Source organism: Chelonoidis abingdonii, unplaced genomic scaffold (genome assembly GCF_003597395.2).
Source record: "Chelonoidis abingdonii isolate Lonesome George unplaced genomic scaffold, CheloAbing_2.0 scaffold0003, whole genome shotgun sequence".
Classification (NCBI taxonomy): domain Eukaryota; kingdom Metazoa; phylum Chordata; order Testudines; family Testudinidae; genus Chelonoidis; species Chelonoidis abingdonii.
The window spans coordinates 521,774-540,527 of record NW_027424264.1 but is presented as its reverse complement, the minus strand read 5'-3'; positions in this window follow the sequence as shown (position 1 = coordinate 540,527).

The window sequence follows — 18,754 nt, the reverse complement described above, 5'->3', positions numbered from 1 at the left end:
CCTTGTTCACACATTCTGTCTGACTTTTCCTTCAGCTCCTTCCCCTCCAAACACTGCCATTCCAATTTATCATTCTTATGTTTCAGTGAAACAGGAACATGCACAGCTGGTTCTGGAGAAAACAGGTGAGTTTCTCCAGGCAGGCGCTGCCTCTCCCCACTGCTGGAAGGCTGTAGTTCTCACAAACTACTTTGCTTTGGCAAAGGTAATACCCAGGCCTTTTATTTCCATTTGCTGACACTGTCTCTTCAAAAAAGGCACCTGCAGTGCCAGCTCTGCTCAGTAAACAATGTTGCTTCATTAGAAATTCACACCTGTGATGAACATCTGCCAGCAGAAGCCTCCTTAGTCACAACTCATTCCCTTTGTTCCTGGATTTTGTCTGTAGAAAAACCTTTCCAGCATGGGCTCTGCAAAACGTACAGAGACATTTCTGAAGTGTATGTTTTGAAGGCATAGGGATTGCACAAGGACCAGGTGTTTCCAGCCATTTCCAGGGAAATGATATTCCTGCAATAAACACACACACAAACACGTACATGCACTGAGGGACAGTTCACCCACCTCTGCAGATTGTTCAGGTCAAATGCTGCATCATATGACCATTTACTGCCCAGAATTTTGCAACAGAAAAGCTTCAAAAACAGACTGCAATGAGAAACTGCTGAACCTGAATTGATATGAAAATTAGATACAATCAATTTAGGCTTAAATGGAGACTCAGAATGGCTGAGCCATTACACACATTGGCTCTATTTCCCCATGTTAGATATCCTCACAGCTTCTTGTCAAACTGTCTTAAATAGGCTATCTTCATTATCACTACAAAAAATTTTTTTTCTCCTGCTGACAACAGTTCATCTTAATTAATTGGCTCGTAAAATTGGTTGGGTAACTCCCACCTTTTCATGTTCTGTATGTATATATATCTCCTCACTATATGTTCCATTCTATGCATCTGATGAAGTGAGCTGTAGCCCACGAAAGCTGATGCTCAGATAAATGTGTTAGTCTCTAAGGTTCCACAAGTACTCCTGTTCTTTTTGCGGATACAGACTAACATGGCTGCTATTCTGAAACCTGCTCAGAATTCTATCTTTTATCCTCCTCTGCAGCGTCACTAGCCGTACGTCAGTTCCTCCTCTTGTCACACGCAGCCCAGAAACCACAGCTCTCTGCTCTGTAGAGGCAGGGAGGGAAGTGGGGTTGAAGCTGTGCGTGAACTTGCTGACACTGAGCATGTGGCATGAGCACAGTCAAGCAGTCCGGATGTCAGCAGCAGGGTCTACTTCTCAAAGCAGATTTTGTAGAAACAAAGGAAAGAGATTCGGCAGATATGGGAAGGGACATGCCTCCATGCACTCATTGTCTCTCTTCTACTCTCAGGCTCACTTGGACCCTCAGACCAGTATCCCTGTACCAGCGTTATACATGAGTCAGAAGGGCTGGGAAGTGTACAGTAGTGTTAATTCACTAGATGTTGACAGCTTGTACTGTGTTAGGTCTGCTGAGGTAGGGACTCTGAGCTCATAGTCTGTTTGCATATGTCTTTGCTCTGCTCTTCTGTGGGTATCGGTGCTCTGCTCTTCCAGATGATGGGAGGCTGTGGTCTCCATACCTGCCCTGCTCTGCTCTTTCTCTGTTAGAGATTCTCTCATCCAAAAACTACACCCTGCTTCCCTATTTCAGATGAGGCCCCTAATCTGCGAGAGAGGGGGAAGGGAGAGGACAGGAGCTGATTTTCTTAACCATTGTGCTGCTCTCTCCCTCCACATCACGAGCTCATTGTTACCTTCCACACACGGGGAGTAATAACCAGCCAGCCCCTGAGTCCAGGCACCCTTACTCAGGCCAAATTCACTGACGCCAGCAGGAGCTTAGCCTGAGGAATGCTGTATAAAGGCATCAGGATATGGCTGTACACAGGAAGCGCACTCGCCTCTCCAGGGGCTGGCCAGGCAGGTGCCAGAGACCCTGTTTCTCCGCAGGCTCCATGTAGCTTCTCTTTACAGATTGTGAAAGGGACAGGAGCCATGCTGAGTGGAAGACCCCTGCCATGTGGACGGCCTTGGAGAAAAGAAACAGCTTTTGGGTCCTGACTGTGGCGACTGACAGCTGGGGCTCATTAAGGAGAAGCCAGAAGTTGTGCAGTAGGTGAACTAGCTCCTCTGGGCTGTCCTCTCCCCCGTGCTGCAAGGAGGAGCATAGCCTCTGAGCCACCCGCTGTACAGGGAGCTGTCAGTGGGCAATGGCCCTTCTGGCCATTCTTTACACTATGAAAGGAGATTGTAACAGCACTGGATGCTGCTGCCAACCTGTCTTTAAAGGGGTACCACGGTGGCCCTATTGCAGCCCTATCTTTGTGTGACAGGCCCTGTGGTGCACAGATCCAGCCAGGCCTTTGCAGGGCAGGGTAGCTGCCCGAGAGCACATGCCCATTCCCCTACTCCTTCCTGTGCTCCCATGCACACGTGCACAGCCTCTAGGAGAGCACATGGGGTTTGTTCCCTGGGCTGGAAGGGGACGGAGTCAGTGATTAACGTGCAGCTGGGACTTTCCCACATGCTGCCATTTCCCCAGCTCTGAGGCATGGGGAATTTACCGTGGGCTGGGGGCGATGGGTGGAGGCAGCCTCTCACCACTTCAAGCATGGCTGGTTTTGTTTGTACTAAGCCACCCACCTGGCAGCAGGGGTTACAACATGCTGTAAGGAAAGCACAAAGGTGCCTGTTGGGGGGAGAATTTCCATACCTGGCTCAATATTGTAACTAGGTCCTGGCCATCTGGCACATGCTGGCTCTCACCAGGGTCGTGCAGCAATTCACCATGACAGCAGGGCAAACCTCTGCTCCTCCTGCCACAGGAGCACAACGCCTGGCCCTGGCCAAGTTAGAACCTGGCCAGTTCCGATTCCTCCCAGCAGAGGGCACTAGGCGACTGCGTCTCTAGCAGGCTCACTCTTGCACAAGCCTTTCGGGGCATCTAAAAGCAGGATGCCAGGGAGCCCTGGGGGGATGCACAGGGGGTCTCGGTGCAGGCCACAGCCCTACAAGAACATCAAGGGGCCCATGCTGGGATGGGGGGAAATGTGCAGAACATGCTCCATGCTCTCTTCAGCCCAGAGGGAACGGGCCATGCTAGGGCGACAGCTTCAGTGAGCAAAGGACTTGTTTCCCCTGGCCGGGAGGGTAGGGGTTTGGGCTCATAGTTCGACTCTGTGCCCCCTACAAACCCAGTCTGTGGCCTGATCCCGAGAGATGCTGAGTACTCATCACTAACGCATCTTCCGAGCTCCTGCTCAGTCCAGAGATGGCAGCAGCAGACTCCTCTCCTACCACAGTTCAGCCCTTGCAGTTACCTGCATCACTAAATACTGTCTTAGCTCTTCTCCCTGAGGCTTGGAGAGCCTAGATCTTGTACCCTGTACCTGTAGTGTCCCTACACATACTCACCTGCAAAGCTGGCCTCTTCCTTAGCTGTATCCCACCTCATGTATGTATATCACTTTCCATTTCTGAATACTTGGATCATGTGGGGAGGGGAAGAGATGTGAAAGCTGTGCTATATGGAGCCACTTTTGTCCCAGCCACAAGCCAGCAAAGAGCCCATCCAGACCTCTTCCTTATTCCACTGAGGCCCTTGTTCAGAGCCCATGTCAATGCTGCATATGGATCCCCAGCCCCTGATTTCTGTATGGTCAGGAGACTGACCATATCCACTGCTGTTACTGAGGGGTAAGGACTACTTTCCCTCGTGCTAGGTACTGACTAGCACCATTCTGCACCATACAATGACATGAATTATTTAGACTATTCCAACAGTTTGACAGTTTCGTACCTTTCAGGCTCTTGCCCATTCTGACTTCCTTTCCACTGAGGCAGTTGCAGCAACACTGAAGTGACTGGATTTTACTGCTCAGTGCAATACGCTTTCCCTAGAGCAACAGTTCCATGTGTAAACTGTTCTGTCTTTACTCAATGAAACCTGCTCATCTCCAACCAGCTCCAGCGACTGCCTCACAAATAATCACCTTCAGAAATCAATAGTGTCTGGCAAGGTTTGAAAGCTGCAGTTGACACAGCAAATGGCCATGTAGCCAGCCTACCCTGCAGAAGTCTGCCTCCAGGCTGCAGGTTGCTGCAGCGCAGGCTCAGCACAGACAGTTTTTCAAGTGACTGCACGCAGCCATTCCACCAGAAGTCTGTCCACTGGTGTGCTCCTGTCCACCATTGTCAGAGTTTGCCCCCTAGTGGTACCCATTGGGGTGGCAGGTGTGCCCCCATCCCCCACTGCCTCGCACACTCAGCACAGGCATAAAGGGTAGAGCTGCCCCGGCTTCTCTCAGTTCCTTCCTACTGCCCGTGACAGTTGTTAGAGCTCCTGTTCTACAGTGTGAGTGCTGCCTTTCTCCAAGAGCTACTGTAGCTCATCCCTGGCGTTGTTACAGAGGAGTCAGTGTTGTTTAATTAGCTTAGTTTTAAAAAGAAAATTGTTTGTTTGTCACAAGCTCTCATCTGGGTAGCGGTGTCACTGCCAGAGTTAGGCCTGTTCTCTGGGCTTCAAGCCCTGTCATTCTTTAAGCAAACCTATGCTGATTAGTGACTTGCACCTCAGCTGCCTTACGGGCGTGGCGGAGGCTACGTGAAGGACACATGCAGTATCTGTAAGGCATCAAGCCCTGATCCAAAAAGGGCAGGGCGCCCAGACTTAAGTACCTGCTATTGGAATTGGCTTTCGGCCCTCCATTGGAGCCATCTGGCTCAGTCTGGTGCCAAGTGCCTCTGCATCGTTCAGTTGTGCTCCTCTAGCCCAACTGTGAGGCAGACCAGTTTCATCGGTGCCAAAGAAGAGGTACCGCAAGTCATCTAAGGACTCCGCACAGGGCATATCAACATCAGAGGTGAAGAGGTCATGCTCTAACAAGGACTCAAGGATGCACTCAGAAAGGAGGCATCCCCAGAGCACACCTCAAAACCAGGGTGTTTGTTGACTCCAGACCCTACTTCAGGTCTTTTGAAACCAACTCCCGAAGGGCCAGCTCTATCCTGTCACCTCAGGTCCGATGTCACAGGAGCAGAACATTGCCCCAGCACCCTCTGCTTGTGAAGCATCTGCAACTGTGAAAATGTTGCTGAATCTCTTGGTACCACCTTCCCCAGGAATTCAAGATTCTCATCTGGCATCAGCACCAAAGGTAACAATGCTCACAGCTTCACCTCTGCTCTGTGTGGGACCCTTGGGTTCTGCTATTAATGTACCGATTAAAACAGTACCATCCAGGGGAAAGCCACAGATGGTCTTGCCAGTACCCCTTTCTTTGGCATTGGAGCCACCTCTCTGGTACTGATGGGATGGCTCCTCCATGGTCTGAAGAAGCAGACTCTTCTCCTCTGCAGTCCAAAGTGGGTTTCTAGGGGTCTCAGCCTGAACACACTTGGCAACCTGTGAACGGTGCCTGCCCCCCTTGGTTTCAGACTCAATTCCAGAATGGAGCATACCACAGGGACCCAGGATCCATATTCAGTTGAAGACCAGGGCCGTTTCAGTGGCCCTATGGGAACCTGTGAGGGTTCCCCTTCAGTCAAGAGCATCCCCACATCCTGCTCCCTCTGCTGGTCATCAGGAACATCGATGCCATGAGCAGCTAACCCTTGGTATTGAGCTCAGCATTGTGCAGGATCAGGACTCGTCTCACAAGCTACCCACAGAGGAACTGGAACAGGATCAGCCCTGAGAACCATTGGCATCCTATTCCTCATCCTGATGAAGCTGTTGGGGTGGTGCCTATGTCCTCACCACCAGATGATTACAAAGCCTGTCAGGAGCTCTTAGGAAGGATGGCTGTGGCTCTGGACATCCATCCAGAGGAGGGCCAGGAAAAGTCCCATGGGCTTGTGGACATTTTGACATCAGCAGTTCAGCTGAGGATAGCTCTGCTTGTTAACAAGGTTATTCTAGAACCTACCAAAGTTCTTTGCAGACCCCAGCAAGCTTGCCACCTCCTGCGAAAGGGGCAGAAAGGAGGTACTATGTCCCTTTTCAGGGTTCAAACCTTTTTCCAACCATCCCCCTTGGAGCTCTCTGGTAGTACCTGCAGCTAATGAAAGGGAGAGGCAGAATCACCAGGCATCAACACTGAAGAACAAGGAAGCTACGAAACTAGACTTGTTCAGAAGGAAGTTATTCCACAAGAGGGTTACAGATTCGTATTGTGAATCAGCTGCCATGATTCTACCCTGTGGGATGCAATTTCAGAGTTTAAGGACAGCTCCTAGATGACATACGTTGGTTCCTCTGCAGGCTGATCTAATCACAGCTGACTCTGCAGCTTGCTGCATGGCCTCTGCCATTGCTATGCGATGGTCTACATGGTTGCAATCTTCTGGTCTCCCTGCAGAGGTAAAACAAACAATCCAAGACCTCCCCTTTGAAGGGCCATTGCTTTTCTTGGGAAAGACTGACGAGACTATGCATAGTCTAAAGGACTCCAGAGTGACTCTGAATACACTGGGAATTTACACTTCAGCAGCAAAAAGGAAGGCCTTCTATTCTCACCAGACCCAGTGATTCCCGGAGTTTGTTCCTCGAGACGAGGACCTACCAAGGAGGGGTAGAGGTTACAAGAGACTTTCACCACCCCACTGTACCCCTGCAGCTGCCAGTTCATCAAGGCAGGCTGCATCCTCCAAGAGCACATTCTGGTCGAGGACAGAGTACCCGTTCCATGAGTTCACTACTTTTTGCAAACCCCCTGTCCCACTTCTGACATGCTTGGGCTCACATCACCACCGATCAGTGCGGTCTAAGCCCAGTGGAAGTGGGATGCAACCTTCAGTTTCTTCCATCTCCACTCCCATCCCCCTTCCCTGTCCCTTTTCAGGGACACCTCTCATGAAGCTGTGTTGCTGAGAGAAGTACAATAACTTCTTATAGGAGCTATAGAAGAGGTCCCTCCATTGCTCAGGGAAAAGAAGTTTTATACCTGTTACTTCCTGATCCTGGGAGCAAAGGGGGATCTCAGGCCTATTTTAGACCTGAAAGTTAAATGGGTCCCCAAAAAAAAAAAAATCAAAATTCTGGATGGTCACTCTAGCTTCCATTACTCCTTCCCTGGAGCCAGGGCACTGGTATGCTGCTCTCAGCTTCACGGACACTTACTTCCACTTGGCAATTCATCAGAGCCACAGAAAGTTTCTAAGATTCACAGTCACTGGGTTCCCATGGTCAGTTCACAGTGCTGCCCTTTGATCTGACAGCTGCCCCTCATGTATTCACAAAGTGTCTGCTGGGGGTAGCAGCAGGAGGTCATATCTTCCCTCACCTGGATGACTGGCTAATAAGAGGTCCTTCAAGGGCACAGGTGTTGTCCAGAGTAGATATAATCCGGTCCACATTCAGTACATTCAGCCTGCTGATCAACACAGAGAAATCTATCCTGTCTCTGGTACAGAAAATAGAATTTATTGGAGCAGTTCTGGGTTCCATGACAGCCAAGGCCTGCCTTCCCCCAGAAAAGTTTCAGATATGCAAAGCATCATTCTAGACATAAAGAATTATCACCTCACAAATCCTGAATCTTGGCAGGGGTTAGGCGTGATTACCCTTGCGGTTCTTCCTGCCCCTTGGTTCTATCATTTTATGGTTCTATGATAAGAAGTTGTTTGAGGGCACATGGCAGCATGAATTTATGTATTCCAATATGACAGACTATGTTTCAGAGAGCTCAGGGCTGGCCAGCCAAGGTGTATTCACTGAGGAAGCACCATATGGATGTGATAGTCCAGCTTATTAGTCGAGTCTTACCCTCTCTAGACTGATGGACAGATCCTGCCACTGTGAGCAAGGGAGTTCCCCTCACCCTGCCTCAACTATCTCTCATCTTAGTCATAGATGCCTCTGACTTGGGCTAGGGGGCTCGCTTGGGTCTCATGCAAACTCAAGGTTTCTGGTCTCCCCAAGATCTCAGCCTACATATAAACGTCAGGGAATTGCAAGCAATCTGATTAGCTTGCATGTTTTTTTTCCATACCCAGCAAGAGAAGGGGCTTGTTGGTTCTGACTGACAATACAATGGTGGTGTTTTATGTAAACAAATGAGGAGAAGCCCAATATTTCCTGCTGTGTTGGAAAACAATTCTATTTTGGGACTTCTGCATTGCCAATTCTATACCTCTGAAAGCAGCTTATCTTCCAGGGATCCAGAATACTCTGGCAAACTGCCTAAGAAAACTGTTTATCAATCACCATGATTGATCCCTTCAGCTGGACATAGCAAGGTCCATTTTCTAGCTCTGGGAAACTCCCCAAGTGGATGTATTTGCAAGAAAACACAACAGAAAGAGTCACCAGTTTTGTTCCCAAGCAGGCCAAAGCCTGGCTTCATTAATGGATGTTTTTCAACTGACATCGTGTGTATGCTTTTCCTGCTACCCATCTCCTGCCCAGAGTTCTGTGCAAAATAAAGCAGGACAAGGCACAAGGAGAGTCCTGCACTTAGGTCCACTACAGGCTGGGGACCCACTGGCTAAGCAGCAGTTCTGCAGAAAAGGACCTGGGGATTACAGTGGATGAGAAGCTGGATATGAGTCAGCAGTGTGCCCTCATTGCCAAGAAGGCCAATGGCATATTGGGCTGTATTAGTAGAAGCATTGCCAGCAGATCAAGGGAAGTGATTATTCCCCTCTGTTCGGCATTGGTGAGGCCACACCTGGAGTATTGCATCCAGTTTTGGTCCCCCCGCTACAGAAGGGTTGTGGACAAATTGGAGAGAGTCCAGCGGAGGGCAACAAAAATGATCAGGGGCTGGGGCACATGACTTACGAGGAGAGACTGAGGAAACTGGGGTTATTTAGTCTGCAGAAGAGAAGAGTGAGGGGGGATTTGATAGCACCCTTCAACTACCTGAAGGGGGGTTCCAAAGAGGATGGAGCTCGGCTGTTCTCAGTGGTGGCAGATGACAGAACAAGGAACAATGGTCTCAAGTTGCAGTAGGGGAGGTCTAGGTTGGATATTAGGAAACACTATTTCACTAGAAGGGTAGTGAAGCACTGGAATGGGTTACCTAAGGAGGTGGTGTAATCCCCTTCCTTAGAGGTTTTTAAATCCTGGCTTCACAAAGCCCTGTCTGGGATGATTTGGTTGGTGTTGGTCCTGCTTTGAGCAGGGGGTTGGACTAGATGACCTCCTGAGGCCTCTTCCAACCCTAATCTTCTATGATTCTAAGGCGTACCATATACTCAGTGCCTAGCCAGCCACTCAGCATTAGTTCTCAGAATTGTTAGCCCTGTCAGTCAGCCCCCTCTATTGCTCCAGCTACATGCAGACTTGATTTCACAAATTGTGGTCACCTCCTCCAGCCCAATTTACAAATCTTTCATCTGATGGCCTGGAGGCTTCATGGCTGATGTCTACAGAGGGGTCCGACTCTAGGGAAGTCCAGGAAGTGCTGCTGAATAGTAGAAAACCATCAACTAGGAATACTTAGCTGGCTAAATGGAAGAGGTTCTCCATCTGGTCGAGACTGAAAGGAATTTCCCCAGCCCTCGCATCTATTCATCACGTGTTGGACCATTTTCTGTCCCTAAAGCATCAAGGGTTAGCAATTACTTCAATCAGAGCACACCTAGTGGCTATCTTGGCCTTCCTACTGATAACTGCTTGTTTTTTTTCCCAACCCAATGTCCATGAGATTTCTGAAGGGCCTGGATAGACTTTTTCCACGGGTGTAGGATTCTGTCTCCCCATGGAACTTGACTTTAGTCTTAGCAAAACTAATTCCCCCCTCAGCCCCCACTTTAAACCTCTAGTGACCTTCTCCTTGCTTCACCTTTCTATGAAGGTGGCATTTCTGGTGGCTATTACATAAGGCAGGAGAGTGAGAACATTGAGGGCACTAGTATCTGAGCCACTATATAGTTTTCTTCACAGATAAACTTTATCTTCATCCTCGCTCAAGATTTCTTGCTAAAGTCGTTTCCAGTTTTCATATTAACCAAGCAATCTCCTTACCAACCTTCTTTCCAAAGACTCCTGGTCATAAGGGTGAGGAGATGCTTCACGCTTAGACGTTAAAAGAGCATTAGCTTTTAGCTGGATCAGGCAAAGCCTTTGACATAACTGTTCATCACATTTGCGGACAGAATGAAAGGCTGCCCAGTATCCACTCAAAGGATCTCAGCTTACATTTCCAGTTGTATTCAGTTATGCTACCAGTTGTTGGCTAATGTGACACCTCCAGACTGAGTGCTGGTTCTTCAACTAGGTCCTAAACAGCTTTTGTGGTCTTTGTAGCTCGCATCCTCATTTGACATTTGCAAAGCAGAAGCCTGATCTTCATGTCATTTGTTTGCCTCTAACTATGCAATCCCCCAACAATCTAGAGACAATGCCAAATTTTAACCAGTGGTTCTCCAATCCCTGTGCAATTAGACTCCAATCCCTATTCAATTAGACTCCAAGCCCTCCATTTTGTATGTCACCCACACTGAAATGGAGATGTGCAATCACTCCAAGAAGAAAATCAGTTACTAATCTTTCCATAACTGTTGTTCTTCGAGAAGTGTTGCACATGTCAATTCCATGACTAGCCCTCCTTCCCCTCTCTATTGGTGTCTATCTGGCAGGAAGGAACTGAGAGAGATCGGGGCAGCTCCCCCACTTGATGCCTGCATGCTGTGCACAAGGCAGTGGGGGGTCCTTGCCCCACCCCAATAGGTACTGCTGAAGGAAAAACTCACCAACAACTGTGCACACATCTCAAAGAATAATCATTATGGAAAGGTTAGTAACTGGTTTTTGGTGGTAAGAAGCAATTCCAGGAGACATAAGGTACGTCTTCACTACTGGCCGTATTGGCGAGTAGCAATCGATTTCTCGGGGATCGATATATCGTATCTCATCTAGACGTGATATAGCGATCCCCGAACGCACTCCTGTCGACTCTGGAATGCCACCAATGTGAATGGCGGTAGCGGGGTCGACGGGGAGCTGCGGACGTCGATCACGCACCGTGAGGATGGTAGGTAACTTGATCTAAGATGCTTTGACTTCAGCTACGTTATTCATGTAGCTGAAGTTGTGTATCTTAGATTGATCCCCTCCCCTAGTGTAGACCAGCCCATAGATAGCAGTGATAATGGGCAGCAAACCCCATACCTGCTTGCAACATGATACCGGCAGAGTGGGCAGCCTAGACTTAGGCGTAGGAGCAGGCTAGGGCCCATCGGTGCCAGAACAAGCAGGTCTGTGCTGATCTGCATGAGTTTAGAGCTGTGCAGGGGCAGCAGAAAGCAGCTCGTTGCTGCCACCTCCATGGGCCAAGGCAAGTACAGCTGGGAATATTCTATGGGTTGCTGTCCTCACTCAGCATCTGAGGGGCAGTGTGAGGATGGGGGTGGGGTGAAGGCCTGGGTGGGCACCAATCTAGAAATCACAAACCCAAGTTGGCGACAGTCTGAAATCAATCACTGGGGTGGGGGAGGGCTGCTTGGGAGGGGAGCAGAAGGCACCAAGAGGACAACAGCGTTGAAGTAAATGAAAGAGAAGACGAGTTGAACAGGATTGGAAAGTTTCTGATGTTGAGTCTGTAAGGCTGTGCTATAGCCCCCCTGGGGAAGGGGTGGGAGCAGACATGCTGAAGATCAGTCCTGCTCTGTGAGACTGGGTTAGGTGAGATCCAATGGGTTTCTTCCATTCTGTGATTCAGAGCAAGTGGGCCACACTGCCTGGTTGTGGGGAAGGCTGAATTAGCCTGCATCAAAAGGAGGGTGAGGTTTCTCTGCTCTGAAGGAGTGTACATGGCTGGGTATCAGGCAGCAGCATTGGTCAAATTTCGCTGCTCACAGGCTTCACTCACCAGCAAGATCGGGATGGCACAGCAGCCACATGTGTAGACGGGGCAATAGGGATAACCCTGAGCCAGGCCAGGGGGTTTCTGTTCCATATGGCCCTGGGGACACAATTACTCAGTCATTCCTGTTTGTGTTTACTAGTTTGTGACATGGTGCTTTCCTAAGAGAAAATGAAAGTGTCTCCATGTGACCCCCTCAGAAGCTGCCAGAGCGAGGCAATCACTGCTCTGCTAAGGTAAGTCCTCTTCCCTCCAGTGTGAGCGGAAGTGTAACCCCCTCCCCCACCCCCAAGATCCTGGGCTTCAGTCAGGGTGAATTCAGGCCTAATGCACATTCAGAAAAGAAATGCATTACCCAGGGGCTGGACCCGAACTCGCAGTGTCATGCTGGGCTGTAGCCAGAATGAGAGGTGGGGGAGGAGGGCAGGCTGCTTGCGTTTCTGGGGGGCTGGGTGGAGACACCTGCTTTACCATTTTGAATTTTCACTCTTAAAAGGGTTTTGGATGAAGAAATGCAGGTTTGGTGCAGGGAAAGGAACAGGGCCTTGGTGATGGACACATCATGTCGGGTAGGCTTGGTGCTGTGCAGGGAGCTGCCCTGCATTGTGGTCACCAAACGGGCCACCTCGTCCACCTCTCACTCTGGGACTGGGAGCGTTACTTTGAATGAAGCCCATGGTACCAGGCTTGGTACCTGCAGTCCCTCCCCCAGTCCAGGGCTGGTTTTCAGGGGTAGAGCCAGGTCTCACCATTTTCTGCGGCAGTTTACCTAGCTGGCTGGAATCCCCCAGGAGCTGTTCTCCATGAGCCATGCAGGCCGCACCTCCTCTTAGCATTTGGTCTATATTAACTAGTCTCGCTGCCTGGTTTTGTTGTTTTCTTGCATGTGCTTTGCTGACTAACACCTCCACATTCTGCAAGGCTCATTCATATTTTACCATACTTCCTGGCCTTTCAAGTGGTTTCTTCTCTTGCTGTTTCCATCCGGTGGAAGGATGTTACTTAGCTCTCAGCTGTTGTGTTGTCACTTTACCTCATTATTTTTGGTAATATGCAGATTAACTTCCTCACAAATGTAGAGATGGTTTGACTCTTGGGAGGTAGTGCTAGGGGTGTAACATTTAGAAACATGATGGTTGCTTAGCTGATTGTAACAATGAACATAAAACAGGCAGGAAATATGGAGAGCTATTGTTTTTCCATATCATGAGCTTAATAGTTAGAAGCATTAATTGCAAAATGCTGTAGAGCAGGGTTTCTCCAAAGGGGGTCACTGCTTGTGTAGGGAAAGCTCTTGGCAGGCCGGGCTGGTGTGTTTACCTGCCCCGTCCGCAGGTCCGGCCAATCGCAGCTCCCACTGGAGGCGGGTTGCTGCTCCGGGCCAACAGGGGCTGGTGCAGCAGCAGCCAGTAAGTCCCTCGGCCCATGCCGCTTCCAGCAGCTCCCATTGGCCCAGAGCAGCCATCCGCGGCCAGTGGGAGCCGTGATCGGCTGGACCTGCGGCCAGGGCAGGTAAACACACCGGCTCGGCCTGCCAGGGGCTTTCCCTACATAAGCGGCGACCCCCGTTTGAGAAACCCTGCTGTAGAGCAAGAAATTGTCAAAGGCATGATTGCACTATTTATTGTACATATTTGTGTTGGTTTTGATGTCTATCTCCCAGTTGAGAGGCCTCTGCCAAGACTCATAGAGCCAGCAACTCTACTAATACATGTCCAGCAATCCCCCAAACCTCCCCTTTCCCCTGGAAATAGATACTACAGAACAGAGGTTACAGCCCAGGGGAGTTTGGGGCACGGGAATGTTTTCTTGTCTTGCGTCTGAGCTGCCACAAACTGATATCAGGGAAACAGCCTGACATCCCAACCCATCGCACATGGAGGCTTAGGTCTGTATTTCTGAGCCTCATGCACCTTTTCCTCTGAGTGTGTTTTTGACTATGGAAACTCTGATGCCTTTGGTGCAGAAGAGTCGGCGACACCCACAAGTGCAGTGATGGGTCTTTCTAAACTGTTGTGTGCTGTGGTGACAGGCGCAGTGTCACAGATAGAGTGGAGCTGGACATTAGGCTTCACTGGACTTGCCGTGTGCAAAGTACCTCTGCTGTTTCACACAGCATGGGCAGTGGCAGAAATAGGGGCTCTCAGAGAAGTTATATATTTGTCCCTGGTCCCAGCCTCTCGTGGGCTTGACGAGTGAGATGCTTTGTGTGGAATGCTACAGACAGAAACTCTGCAGCGTTAGTGCACTCCAGGCTGATCCTTGTGTTAAGATGCAGTGTTTCTGGCACTAACAGTCCCTGAGCCACTCACTGGCAGCCTCAGGGCCCAGCTGCCTTTGTTGCTGTCCTCACTTCAGCATTCACATGGGCTACTCCCAGATACACAGCAGAGACACAACCCATGAGCCTCACTATGCCACAGAGATGCACAATACACACCAAGGGTATTTCCCACCCTCTGCCCTGGGCCTGGTCCCTTATGCTGTTTTTCCCTGCTCCAGCCTATCAGCAGGAAAACTCGCACCATATGAGTGTTCACTAATTGCTAAAAAACAAAATACACACAACTGTTCAGCCAGCCCATCCTCATCCTGTCCTGCCCCAACAACAACTCCACCACCAGCACAGCCTCACCACTATCCCAACCCCGTAACTAACCCCATCTTTCCTCACCCTGTCCTGTCCCAGGCACCAGCACAGCCCCACCACTGTCCCAAAGCACTAACTCCACCCCAACCAGCCCTGCCCCAGCCACCAGCACAGTCCCACCACTAGCAACAGCCCCACCATTATCCCAACTCCCTAAGTAACTCCATCCTCACCCAGCCCTGCCCCAGCCACCAGCAACAGCTCCACCACCAGCACAGCCCCACCACTATCCCAATCCACTAACTCTTCACCCACCCCAGTACCTACCACCCCATCCTTCTCTCATGCCAATCACTACCCCAGCCCCGCCCATCCCCCAGCCCCATGACTACCCTCATCTTTCTCTACCCCATTCCTATAACTACGTTCCTGCCCCACCCAACAACTACCATGCAGCTACAGTGCAACCAGGGGGAGGGAGGGCGATCAGCGGCTAAAGGGAAGAAATCAGTTCACACGCTTAAAGTGAGAGTGATGGGGACCATCAGAGCTGGACAAAAATTGTCTGCTAGTGGCTTCGAGTCAGTAAATGTTGCGTAAAACGTTTAGCAAGACCATAGGGCTGCATTACAGTAAGGGAGAAAGGGGGTTGATCAGATAGGGGGCACATGCTCTGCTCTCCCTGCGCTGCTGGGACCTGCCAGTCCCCTGCCCCCCAGAACTGACTCTCAGCTGTCAAGATTCATATAGTTTAAAGCAAGAAGGAACCATTAGCTCACATAGTCTGACCTCCTGCATATCACAAGCCATTAAATATCACCCAGTTCCCTGGTACTGAGCCCAGTAACGTGTGCTTGGCTAAAGCATCTTTTCCAGAAAGGCTTCTGGTCTGGATTTGAACCCTCAGGAGATGGAGAATGCACCACTTCCTTTGGTAACTTGTTCCAATGGTTAATCACCCTTGCTTGCAAATCATCGTGCCTAATTTCTTCTTTCAATTTGTCTAACTTCAGCTTCCAGCAGTTGGGGGGGGGGGTATTCCTTTTTCTGCTAGATTAAAGCATCCTTAGTGCTCAGTATTTTCTCCCCATGAAGGTATTTATAGGTGTAAGCAAGTCAATCCTCAATCATCTTTCTGATATGCTAAACAGATTGAACTCTCACTGTCAGCCATTTTCTCCATTCCTCGAATCATTATGTGACTTGTTTCTACATCTTCTTCAGCTTTTCACCATCCCTGTTAAAATGTGGACAGCTGAACTGTACATGGTACCAGTCTCACCAATGTCATATACAGAGATAAAATCACCTCCCTACTCATACCCAGCGCTCTGTTTATACATCCAGGGATCACATTAGTCCTTTGTGCCACTGTGTCACACTGGGAGCTCATTTTGAGTTGTTTGTCCATTATGACCTCTAAATCCAGAGGGGAAAATAAGCCAGTACGGCATACCGGTAAGAAAGTGGCTGCCGGTACACAGCCAATCGTACTGGCAGGGCCACTGATGGGGGGCAAAAGGGTCGGCTCCCCAGGGGCCCGGCAATTTAAAAGAGCCCGGGACTCCCAGCAGCGGCTGGAGCCCCAGGCCCTTTAAATTGCCGCTGGAGCCCCGGGGTTCCTGGCCACCACTACCTGGGGCTCCAGTGGTGATTTAAAGGGCCCGGGGCTCCCAGCTGCTGCTGCCACTACCGCACCAGTGGCCAGAGCCCTCAGCCCTTTAAATCATCACCAGAGCCCTGGGCAATGCAGGCTGGGCACTGCTGAAGGGCTGCCTGGGGGAGTCTGGCCCCAGCCCCACCCCCCTCTGCCCAAGGCCCTGCCCCTTCCGGGACCCCAGAGCCTCCTCCCCACCTTGCCCAGGTTCCGGCCGCCCTGTATACGGGTAAGTCTATTAAGTTACTTTCACTCCTGCCTAAATGGTTTTCAGAGTCCCTGCTTCCCAGCATACAGGCCCCAGTTCTGTAGGTACAGTCTGAATTCCCCAGCTGTGTAACTTTGCACAGGGCTGTATTAAAGCACAAATTTTGTCAGTGCTGATTTTATATTTACTTCCAGATCATTGATGAAAGTGCTGAAAGCATTAGGCCTAGAACTGATCCCTGCACTACACCACTAGAAACACCCCCATTTAGGGTGACCAGATGAGACCGCCGCAGGGGGAGTGCCTTTTCAATTGTTACACTTGCCCATCCGAGTCTTTGGCGGCACTTCGGCGGAGGGCTTCGTCACCGCCGATGGTCTTTGGTGGCATTTCAGTGGCGGGTAATAAACCTCGCTGCCAAAGAAGGAAGTATCCACTGCTGAAATGCCGCTGAAGACCTGGACGTGCCAGGTGAGTGTAACAATTGAAAAGGCACTTCCCCTGCCAGTCACCGCCGCCTAAGCAACCAGGGGAAAAAAAAACAAAAAACCCGAAGCAAAATATCGGGACAAATGGCATCCCAACTGTACTTCGGTAGGGACGCGGGACAAACTGCTCAATATTGGGACAGTCCTGATTTTACCGGGACATCTGGTCATCCTACCTTCATTAGATGATGATTCTCCGTTGACAACTACTTTTTGCAATCTGTCAGACAGCTAGTTCTTAAAACCATCTAACACGTGCTCTATTGTTTGACAAAACCTCTTTTCCCTAAAATCCAATGAATTAGCATCAATTATTTATATATCCTTTAATTCTTGATCAACTGAACTTCATCTTCACTTTTGCCTTAATTTATCCAGGACTGACATCAGGCTAACTGGCCTATGATCATCCAGCTCATCTCACTTCCCTTATTCAATTCTGGCACAACGGTAGCGCTCTTCCAGTCTTCTGGAATTTCCCCAGGAACCCAAGATTTATTAAAAATTAACAGCACAAGTCAGAGATCTCAGCCAGCTGCTGCTTTCCAAACACAGAACAGAAATATTATTGACCACTTCTGCATCATTATTAACAATTTCACCATCTCTATCTAGTCATGGGTTGATACCGTTGCTACTGATCCCGGTATATTTTAACAACTGCTTCTTATCCTTAGCCCCGCAAGCCAGGGATTTTTCCTGATGTCTTTAGCTTCCCTTGTCAATTTTTGAACAGCCACCAGGCACTACAAGGTTCCTCTTCTCCTCTCCTCCCGTGTTCCCCTCAGCCCCTTCCTTTCTGTGTGTCCAAACCCTTCCCTTTTCCTTCCATTTAGCTAACCCCCTCCTAAATAAAGGCATCCCCTACCCCCAAAATTTGGCACTAACTTGATGTTTGCCACACACACTGTTCCCTCTGCCTGTGTGTGAATGCTGCTATGTAGCATTGCAGTACCACGTCTGTCAGCAGCATCCAGTACACATACTGTGACAGTGACAAAAGGTTAAACGGGCTCCATGGTTGCCATGCTGTGGCATCTGCTAGGGTAATCCAGGGAAAAAGGGTGCAAAATGATTGTCTGCTGCTGCTTTCACGGAGGGAGGATTGACTGGCATTTATCCAGAATCACCCGCGACCCTGTTTTTGTCCCATCATGCATTGGGTTCTCAACCCAGAATTCCAATGGGCGGGGGAGACTGTGGGAACTATGGGATAGCTACGGGATAGCTACCCACAGTGCAACACTCCGGAAATCGAGCTAGCCTCGGTACATGGACGCACACCACCAAATTAATGTGCTTAGGTGTGGCCGCATGCACTCAACTTTATACAACCTGTTTTCGAATACCGGTTTCTGTAAAATCGGAATAATCCCGTAGTGTAGATATACCCAAAGAAGCTCTGCCCAGGCCTTGGAACCTTCAGCCTGCCTAGCTGGCCGCTGCCAGCCCACAGACAGGTAGAGTCAAGGCACAGCATCTCCCTGTGGCCAGGGTCCTGCATGCATTCTCTGCTCTGTCCTACACTAACCCATTGCTTGTCAGTCTCACGCATTTCACCTCCTGCTGCTGAGTCTGTCAGGGATTTCCTGCTTTTCTGCTGCCAGCAGCCCAGCAAGTGCAGCCAGAGACACTGAGCAGAGCTGCACTTGGCTGCAGATGGGCTCCTGCCTCTGCCATGGCAGCATAGCGGTTAGCCATGCATGGCTGGAGAATTAATTACAATTAACACTTCAAGTCTAAGAGCGCAGTGCTGATGGTTCTGCACTGCGGGTCTCTGAATCCACCAGCCCCACAAAACCCCTTAAAATGACCTTTTAAAGTGTGAGTTTGTGCCACTTCTCCCACCGTTTTCTCATATGTGAGCGTTAGAGAGCAGAGAAGCACAGCATGGAGCACTGTGTGGGTGTCGGAGTCACGAATTCATTGCGTTACTGTACTCACCACATCCTTCGAGCTGCAC